The sequence below is a fragment of the Benincasa hispida genome, chromosome 3, assembly GCF_009727055.1.
Source record: "Benincasa hispida cultivar B227 chromosome 3, ASM972705v1, whole genome shotgun sequence".
NCBI lineage: Eukaryota > Viridiplantae > Streptophyta > Magnoliopsida > Cucurbitales > Cucurbitaceae > Benincasa > Benincasa hispida.
In genome coordinates this window covers 42,365,042-42,375,945 of record NC_052351.1, presented here as the reverse complement: position 1 = coordinate 42,375,945, position 10,904 = coordinate 42,365,042, and the positions used below count along the sequence as shown (strand labels likewise).

The window sequence follows — 10,904 nt, the reverse complement described above, 5'->3', positions numbered from 1 at the left end:
ACCCAAGAGATGGTTATATTCTCATGCTACTTGAATGTGTTTCAGTAGCATCGCTCAAGCGATCAGGGGGTTATCGGGGACAGAAGTGGCCAGAGAATACCGAGAAGTCTAGAGGAACCTGCACCTGTAGCGCCACCCAAGCTATCAGGGGGCTACCATCGGGGTCAAATGTTGCCAGAGTATACCGGGGAGCCCAGAGTAACCTAGGCTTGGTGTGTATCTATGTTTAGCTTTGAGGCAACTCTACATGAATGTATGAACTTGTGATTTGGTTTACACCACGGGGGCCATGCTTTGTCCAGAGTAACATGCCGTTGTAAATGAGTATTTGGGTACGTAGTTGGTTGATTCTCTGATAACATCTGAATGTTTTATAATGTGCTTATGAGAGTTGGTCATGCCACTATTTTACTAGTACATGTTTGAGATATTGCTGAATCTTTCATTCTTTTCCAATATTTTCTGAATGATTTGATAAACCTTATTGATGATTTAGAAAGCAATAACATATATTTATATTTAATTACTACACTCTGGGCATTAGTTCATGCTTTTCGATGTGTTATGTTTCCCCCCAGGTAGCATTAAAGTTTTGCAATCGAGCTAAGTCGTTTACTATCACACGACGAGAGTCTCCTGCTATATTGTAGATCTACATGCTTAAAGCCCTGTTGCAATTAGTTTACGTATCACAAACCTTATGTATTTGAGTTTTGAGAGTGTGGGGCAAAAGGAGTTGTTTGTTGTGTAGTTTTTTTAAAATGTTTTTTTGTAATCAAACTTTGTTCAAGGTTTGTATATAACAAGAGATGGAAAGCTCGTGAAACGTGTTTGTGAATGTCATGATATGAAAAATGTCAAGTGGAATTAAGTGTATTAAAGGATTATTGTGTAACTGTCTAGGTTTAGGCATAAGTTGGGTTCGTTAGTTGGGTGCTAAATATCATCAAAGGAGGTGATGTTTAGCTTCCCCACACCTCTTTTCTAGATCAGGTGGGTAATCTAGGAAGGGGTGTAACAACTAGAATTGGCAACATTAATCTGAAGACAGAGTTTGAAGAAAAGTTAATACTACGAGATGTCAGCTTTGTGCCTAGGATGGAGATAAATTTCATATCTACTAGAAATTTGGATGATGAGGGTTATAGTTGTGAGTTTGGCAGTCGCCAATGTAAACTCAAGTTAGGATCCCATATAGTGGCAGTTGGCCACAAAAATTCCACACTTACAAATGTCGGTTTAGTATTGTCAAAGGATCAGAGAGACGGTAGATGTCAGTTAAAGCTACAGATGACAGATGTAAAGGTAAAATTGAGCCAGCAATAATGATAGTTAGTGTTAATAAGTCAAATCAAATTCCATAAGTTCAGAAGCAATTGAGAAGTCCGAGAGAGAAATTTGATAGCTATTACGAACCCCTCGTTGTCAGAAAGTCGAATAGATTGATCAAGTTGTCTAAGCAAATAAGGGCATCAAAGTGGAATACCAAAGCAGTTGTTAAGAACAAAGATAAAATCTCCAGCTTGGCAGTAGGTTTGAAAGAAATAGTCAAATCATTTGCAGAAGCTGTCTTCTTCAAGAATAGGTATTCAGGATTGAAGAAAATGACAGTTGGTACCACTTAGCTAAAGTGGGAGTACGTGGCTATCCTTATGTCTGAGGGACAGTTCCACATAGCTTGCTCATATTTTGAGGCAAAGAACAGATGAACTACAATTATTTTTTTTTATGATTTCCTGTTTTATTACTTTGTTGATTTTACAGGTTTTATGTTGAACTTTAGAGTTTGTCAAGGAGATAAAAATAATAGTTGAAATGGGAGCAAAATCCTGGAGTTTGTCAAAATGATGACGAAACTCGATGGAGAAGCACACATATATTGATGAATATATATATATATGATTTTGACCAAAAGTCAAAATTGGAGAAGAATTTTGTCAAGCTTGCCGTGGAGATAATGGGCTTTTAGTTTTCTTGTATAGCAAGCAAACAAAAACATATATGTGGTGTTTTATCGAGAGAGTGGGGACCGCAAAAATTAAAAGGAAAAAAAGAGACAGGCGACAGAAACAAAGTGATGAAACATTTATTCTGTGTCGAAATTCCGAATTGTGATGAAGAGGTATCTAAATCTTTAATCTCTATTTTTTTTTTTAATTTTAAAATTTTAGGATTTTATTGAGAAACCATTTAATGATAGATTTGAATAAGTGATGCAAATTCTCCTACAAACTTTCCTGTTTTTATTTGGCCTCATCTTCATTTTCAAAATGGCATGATTGAAAAATAATGGAATGATAATTACATTTTTTTTTCTTCGTAAATATAATATTAGATCATGCTAGAATGTAGTCTTTGATAATCCATAAACTTGTTTTCTTAAAAAAAAAAAATGATTTTCAGATTGTTATCTTCATATTTAAATTTTAATTTACCGTTGTTCATTCACAAATATGTTTAGTTTAAATTTCAATTCATTGATAATAAGTTGTTTTCATGGTATCTTGAAGTTTAAATTTTGATTCATTATTGAACAAGTATTCAAAAGGTATGATTGTTATTCACAAATATAGTTGGAAACAAAATAGTTAGGTACTAATAGTATCTTGAAGTTTAAATCTTGATCCATTAATAGTATCTTGAAGTTTAAATTTTGCTCCATTGTTAGTCACATATTCATGATATTTTAAAAAAAGTATGATTGTTATCTTCATAAATAAATTTGGATTTATTATGGTTCATTCATAGATATATTTGGGGGGAAAATAGATATTCGTAGTATTTTGAAGTCTAAATTTTGATCCATTGATGATAAAATATTTATAGTATCTTGAAGTTTAAATTTTGATCCATTGATGATAAAATATTTATAGTATCTTGAAGTTTAAATTTTGATCTGCATTTGATATTTATTTTCAACACTTAACAGATAGTTAAGTTATTTTCAAATATAAATTTTGATTTAGTGGAAATTTATTAATTTTTAATTTCCTTTTTCTAAATGAGACGAGTGAGAGGAATTACAAGAAGCATTTTTTTTTATTTAACAGTGATGAGCAACATCTTAACTTAATCAAATTTTATAGATTCAAGAGATATAAAACAAAGGTATTAATGTCGCATATATCTCTAACTTTTTATTTGGATTTATTCTCAAATTTACACTAATAATAATATTTTTGCTATTTATATATAGTTTTACTCAACTTTTTTTATAATTTTTAATTCTTATGTTTGATATTTCTTATTTAAATTTCATAAATTTTATATTCATTTGTTATTAAAATTTTATCAACAAAATTGATGTTCTAAAAATCTTTAGACACGTGTAAAATCCTGTACTAATAACATCCTTAATTTTATTCCTTAATTCATTAATTTCAGCTTATTCAGTAAAAAATATATTAAAAATGTGTTAATGGAAGGAAATGGATTTTGTTTATTAATAAAAGGTAGTTTTCAATTTTTTCCTTAACTATTATTTTAATAATATATTTCAACACACCCACTCGAAGGAAATAGATTTTATTTATTAGCAAGTCAAATTTTGCTTACACCAATTTGAACATTACTCAACTGAATCTCGACTTAAATATTAGAGATTTAAATTGTCATACAAAAAATTACTTAAACTAAAAAAAAGTTATTATTTATTTATTTATTTTACATATAAAAACAAATTTATATGAACATAATATATAATTATTAATACACTGAAGATCAATTCGGGACATTTAAAACGTAATAGAAATAGAAGGAACTTTAAGGTGTTATAGTGTAGTTGGTTATCACGTCAGTCTTACACATTGAAGGTTTTTGGTTCAAGTCTAAGTGACACCATTTTTTAAAATTGTATTCAATCCGATATTGAGCTTATTTAGCATATATTTAGTTTTTTTTTAAAAAGAAATTAATTCTTAGTATAATAAATTTATTTTTTATTCAATTTACAATAAGAAATACTATAATGTTTTTTTTAAAAAAAAAAAGTATACACATCAATAAATAAAACAACAATGATACTAGCTTCTAACCTTTACAATTTTAATATAAATGCCAAAATTTTAAATATAAAACTATAAAAATAAAAAAACCAAGTTTTTTTTTTTTTTTTTTTGTGAGGACCAATCCCTGAACTGGGATTCTTAGACCCTGACTCCCAAGATAGGGAATGGGGCAGTGACGAGGAAGAAAATTACTCATGGAGATAAGGATGAAAAATGTATCCTTAGTCCCCTCCCCCACCCCATTGTCATCCCTATATATTACTGTTGAATGAGAAAATTTGGATCAATCACAAATTGCCACGTTATTTACTAAATTAAGAACAAAATTCTAAATAATTGAATTTGAAACTAATTAGAAGATGACAGGTGTCCCAAATTGAAGTTGAAGACATAAATTGGTGAATTCGAATGATGTCACATGTTCTTATCATGACCATTGGATTAAATAAAATCAATTTGGTTAATAATTTGGGCTAAAGTCTAGTTGAGCCTAAAAATGGGTTTAATTTGGCCAAAATGCCAAAATAGGTCCAAATCCAACTACTTGGGCCAAAGAGCTAGGTCTATGAACTAACCAAGCCCAAGTCCACGAATCCCACCTAAGAACTCTATAAATGGAGTTCTCTTCATTTGTGGGGGTGAGCAATTCTACACTCTAGAGAGTCTAGAGAGAATTCTCTACAATCAGAAAACTCCTTGACTTCTGAGGCTGATGACACTTGAAGACTAAAATTCTTTGGAGATATAAGCATTCTTCCAAGACTCTAAGCTCAAGAACATTTACACGCTCCGCTTCCATACATCAAGCATACACATTCAACCGAGATAGAATCAAATGATCAAGTACTAGAAATCGAACCACGTCCACATCAAATCAACATCAATACAAACATAAGTTCCTGAAACAAATTTCTCAGGAAACCTCGTGCGAACATTAATCCTCCAAGAAGATCATCAAGTCCAAAGGTTGATCATCCATGAAAATCATCAAGCCCAAAGGTCGATCATTTAAGACAACAAGCCTAAAGGTCAATCATCCAAAAAGATCAACAAACCCAAAGACCGATCACGCAAAAAGATCAACAAGCCCAAAGACTGATCATCCAAGAAGATTAACAAGCCCAAAGGTCGATCATGAAAAAAGATCAACAAGCCCAAAGGCTGATCATCTAAGATGGTCAACAAGCTTAAAGGTCAATCATCCAAGAATATCAACCCATTTAAATACTAAAGTTTATTTTGAATGCATCGAAGAATTATGTATTATATATTTTACTTGCTATAATGAAATTGATACAAATACAAAATTCAAATACCACGAAACAAGTTTCTCTAGAAACCTCGTGCAAAAAAATTGGCATGCTCAGTGGGACATCTCTACCTCTCATCTCTCTCTCGTCATCCAAATCAAAAAATGGCACCAAAGAAAGCCACATCCAAAGCTACTATCACAAGCGATGCTTACATGGGACCTGTCACCCACAACCATTCAAAAGAGATCATGCAGGAACAAGAATAAGATTTTGTCCTCATAAAGAAAAGCTGGGAATAATTGATGGAATCTTCTAAAGGTGGGATGTTCATTAGAGAAAATCCATTGTTTGATAACTATGCTCCTGCTTCTGATCAATCAGAGAAAGAATCACACTTTGATGTAGTGTCTGTCATGATGGCTGACGTAACGACTGNCTCCTGCTTCTGATCAATCAGAGAAAGAATCACACTTTGATGTAGTGTCTGTCATGATGGCTGACGTAACGACTGCGTCGGTCATGATAGAGATGGAGAGAAGGATAAATTTTCTAATGAAAATTGTAGAGGAGCAAGATCATGAAATTTGTCTTAAGAGAACAGATGCAAGCTCGTGAAGCTGTTGAGTTGAGTCAAACTCCCATTGTTAAAGCCAATGACAAAAGGAAGACCATGTTGTAGGAAAACCAATCACAACAATCAACTTTTGTTGCCTCCTTGTCAGTCAAGCAACTACAGGATAAGATCACCAATGCTATCAGAGCTTAGTATGAATGCCTGTCTCAGACTTCTTTTATGTACTACAGGCCATATACTAAGAAAATCGATAACATAAGAATGCCTGCTGGGTTCAACCTTCGAAGTCCCAACAGTTTAATGGAAAGGGAAATCCAAGACAACATGTTGCTCACTTCATCAAAACTCACAAAAATGCAGAAACCAGAGGAGACCAGCTAGTCAAGCAGATCGTTCATACTTTGAAAGGAAATGTTTTCCATTGGTATACTGATCTAGAGCTGGAAGTGATTGACAGCTAGGGACAATTGGAAAGAGAGTTCCTCAATCGCTTTTGTAGCACAAGGCGTATCATCAGCATGATGGAGCTGACAAGTATCAAACAGTGGAAGAGAGAATCGGTTATCGACTACATCAACCGATGGAGAGCTCTAAGTTTGGATTGCAAAGATAGACTCGCGGAGTTATTGCAGTGGAGATGTGTACCCAAAGCATACACTATGAGCTTCTCTACATTCTGCAGGGAGTAAAACCTCATACATTTAAGGAGTTGGTGCCATGCGCTCATGATATGGAGCTAAGCATCACCAATAGAGGGATTAAATATTTCCTCGTACCTGAAGGGAGAAAAGACAAGAATGAAAGCAAGGGAACTGAAAAGATCATGAATAGTGCCACAAAAGAATCTATGATTGTTTATATGACCCTTCTGAAATTTTCCTCCAAAGGAAAAAAAAAAGTTTGAAAGAAAGCATGATGACAACTGCCATAGTGCTAATACCTAAAGTAGTGAAGCATCGCCCAACACTTAAAGAAAGACAGAAGAAGGTTTATCCATTCTATGACTCTGATGTGATAGATATGTTGGAGACATATTAGAGAAATAACTCATTCAACTACCAGAATGCAAGCGACCGGAGTAGTTCAGGAAATTCAATGACCCTAACTACTGCAAATATCACCAAGTTGTCACTCATCTAGTTGAAAAATGCATTGTGCTGAAGGAGCTAATCATAAAGTTAGCTCATGAAAAGAAGATTGAGCTAACGTTGGATGAAGTGGCTCAGACTAACCATGTTGCTATTGAGATTGATGTCCTAATTCTCCTAGTAGTCTCGTAGTTTGTAAACACTCTGTAAACATATTGTTATTAATAAAATAAGTGTTATTTTATAAGCATTTACTCAATCAAATAAACTAAGATCCGAGGTTATTTTATGTAACTTAAGCATATATGTGGAGACATACAAGTGGATCATGCCTTCAGTAATAACCTAAATGGTCTGTAATATAAAGATAAATTAGGGATACCTTATTCTGGTGACGCTATGGATACGACCCGCTTTGTAGATGTTACAAGTGTTGTAAAGTGCTACAAATGATCTGATCCTGATCATTCATGTTGAGACATGCGAGCGGGGGTATTCTATACAAAGAGTTTGTATAAGACCGAACCACGAAATGATTAGTCTCTTTATATAAAATCGATCATAATTGAGACTTGCATTTTACTAGGATGACCATAGGTGACATGACCTTAATCCTGAGTGAGTTGGGAACTCCTACTCATAAGGGCGATCTTTTGATTTGTATGGATTTCCAACTCAACAAGCCTACCATTTAGGGATTTGTCTGATTGGGGAGCTGGGAACTCAGCTACACAAAACTAAATTCACTCCTTCCCTGAAGTAGGGATTAGTAGATAAATTTCTCCCTTAAGGGCTGATTTCGGGTCTTGAATATAGTGACCACACCCTCTCTTGGGAAAAGATGACTTAATCACAATAGGATTATGACTTATTGTTCATTAAAAGAATCAGTGGTACTTAAGAAGTTAGATGAACTACAGGGAAAAACGGTAAATTGGCCTAGCTGTACTTACGAGCAATTTGTGAAAGGTCATCACATTGTTGAATGGTTGTATGGACACAAAAATATATCTTTAGTACAAAGAGTGCAACTCTCGGTCTTTAGTGGAGTAACCAACAATTAATAGATGGTGGATCTCGTGATTAAAGAGTTTATTCAGTTATTCACGTATCGTTGGAGCTTCAAGCTACAGGTTCATAAAGTTCTCTTGGTAGCTCAATGGGTTCAAGTTGAGAATCGGATTTTGGGTTATAACAATAGGAAATTTGATTATATAATTAAATTGATTCAATTATACGTGATATAATTGATATGATGTATTTGATACATTATTAATTGGAGGAATTAATATAAATATGATTTATATTAATACTATAAAATAGAAAAGGAACTATGGTTTATATGTTTCATATGATGAAATATTAAAACAATGGGTTATAAATATAATATTATAAGTTGGTTATTATATTTATTTATAATATATTAACTATATGATAATTAATTATTCTTTTTCTTTAATAATCGACTTGAGTAGGAAGTTATGCACGGTTATGGTAACTATGAGATAAAAAGAAAGACTATCGAGTAAAAGAGTTTTACTAAACGATAGCATCTCACAGACTAAACGATCAAGTATCAAGTTTACTTTACGATAGTTACTTGTTGCTACACGATCGAGTACCAAGTCTATATGATAGGCTTCTTTTTACTACACGATCGAGTATGAAGTCTATACGATAAACTTCTTCCTTCTCTTACTTACTCGATCATTTACCTCCTTCATTCCTCTATTCAAAGTCACACAGAGCCCACAACTCCTAGATTCTCATATCGAGAATACCAAGGTAACTCTTATGGTGGTGTTCTTGTTCCGTTCGAGGGTCGACGGTCGAGGGTCGAGTTGCACTTGATAGTGATCAAGGATTTTTTTAGTTCGTGCTCTTTCTTTTTCTAATCGTTGCGTTTGAGTTCGTCCTATTGAACGAGTTGCTGAACGATCGAAGGATACTTGAAGAAAGAATTCTTCAAAGGTTTTCATACTTTATCCCTTGTTCAATTAAAGAAGCATGCTTGTAATTTATTATTCATGCATAATCTGTTCTTTTATACTGTAATTGTTTGTGTTTTTTCTCAATGAAATTTAGAATGATCCGCTTCTACTAACTGGTCCTCTATTTAGAGTTCCTTCAATTGCAGTAGCGGCGACTTCAAGTGTTCCACCGTCTACGTCCTATGATCAAAGAGAAAGTTTCATCCAATTTGGGACTTTTGAGTTTATAGTTGTTCGATTTCAACAAGTGATTCTAACAACAAATTTTTGAATCAAAGATGATCTTGTTAAAGATGGCAACAAAGAATGGATAGTTGTGACTTGTTGAAAAAGAAGACAACCAAATTCTACCCAAAAAAGAGTCAAGCTTCTATCGAAGCTATAGAAAAAGGAACAAGACTCATAAAAGGAAAGGAAAAAAGAAGGCATGGAAGCCTAAGCCTTCTAAGGAAGAAGATGAAAACCCTCAACTTCAACGGCTGGTGACTTTGATTGGATTCTTCCCAAGGAACTTCCTCGATAATCATCTAGAGGAAGTATCAGAAGTTACTACATGTCACGTAGTTAGCATAGCAGAAGTCAACAAAAATTATATAACTGCTGAAGAAGTCGATGACTTAAAAGAAATTGAGCAAAGAACTTTTGTCTTCGATCGTATCACGCCCAACTATTCGATCTTCATTCTTCTAAAGATTGAGTATGGAAATGATAGAAGAAGGAAACCAATGTCCTGAATGGAAACCGATGAAGGTTTCTGTGTGGAAGCGGGGATCGTTCCCAATTTTTATTTTTTACAAAATTCGAAAATTACAGAACAAAACAATTATGCATTATTAAACCAAGATTTTACAGCATGCTAAACCATAAGAAATTGGGAAGGAGACCTTACCTTTGAAGCACGCATCTTCATGTTTCCCTCAAACGGATCATAAACCCTTCTTTCTAGATCTCGATCTCCAAGATACGGAATCCCAATTAGGCACCACCACTTGAGAATTCTCTGTATTCTCTTAGGAATGAAAATGTGCAGAAATGGTGGGCTCTACACCAATTTTTTGGAAGAGGGAAAGAGGAGAGATAGGGAGGAAGAAGAAGAAGAAGAATATTTTTCTTCTCTGTAAAAACTTCAAGGAAAAAAATGAGAGATCCACACCTCCTGTTCTTACGTACAGGTTAAGAAGTATCAAAAAATAAATTTTAATTTAATTAATAATAATACAGATATAATAACTACCTTATTATATATACATACTATATGTTATATCAAATATTAACTACCTTATTATATATACATACTATATGTTATATCAAATATAACACATAACCTATACTTTTTATATTGTATCAAATACAATATAATCCATAGTTTTATTTTCTCTCAATAATGAATAACATTTAATATGTCATATTTATACTAAAATCAATTATATGAATCTCATCCATATAATTAATATTCTAAACATATTCAAATATTTAATTCATCTCAACTATTTATGGTATTTAATATAAATCATTTTATATTATATTTAGTTATATGAATCTCATTCATATAATCAGTATTTGAATCATATTAAAATTATTCTCAAAATACTTTATGCTATAATGTATCAAATGCATTATATTAATTATATCACATATATAATTAATTTCATTAATTATATCATATATAATTAATTCTCTCAATTAATTTGTACAATTCATATTAATCCAAAAATTAATTCTCAATTAAATCCCGATTGAGCTATAGAGAGGACCTTCTAGACCTGTAGATTGAAGCTCCAATGGTGTTTGGATAATTAATTAAAATCTTTAATTAAGTTACCCAACTTTCATTAAATGTCAGTCATTCCACTAAAAACTGATACCTGCACTCTTCGCACTACAAATATATTTCTATGTCCATTGAATATAACTAATCAATAGTCTGATAACCCTTCACAAATTGCTCGTAAGAACAGCTAGGCCAAAATTACCATTTTGCGCCTGTAGTT

At 32.9% G+C, this 10,904-nt stretch overlaps 1 non-coding gene across 1 annotated transcript; it reads left to right on the top strand.

Moving 5' to 3' along the window:
* The first annotated feature begins 3,766 nt into the window (after window positions 1-3,766).
* TRNAV-UAC lies at window positions 3,767-3,840 on the top strand. The gene has a single exon. It is a non-coding gene; the product is annotated as a tRNA-Val (tRNA).
* Window positions 3,841-10,904: the final 7,064 nt, after the last annotated feature.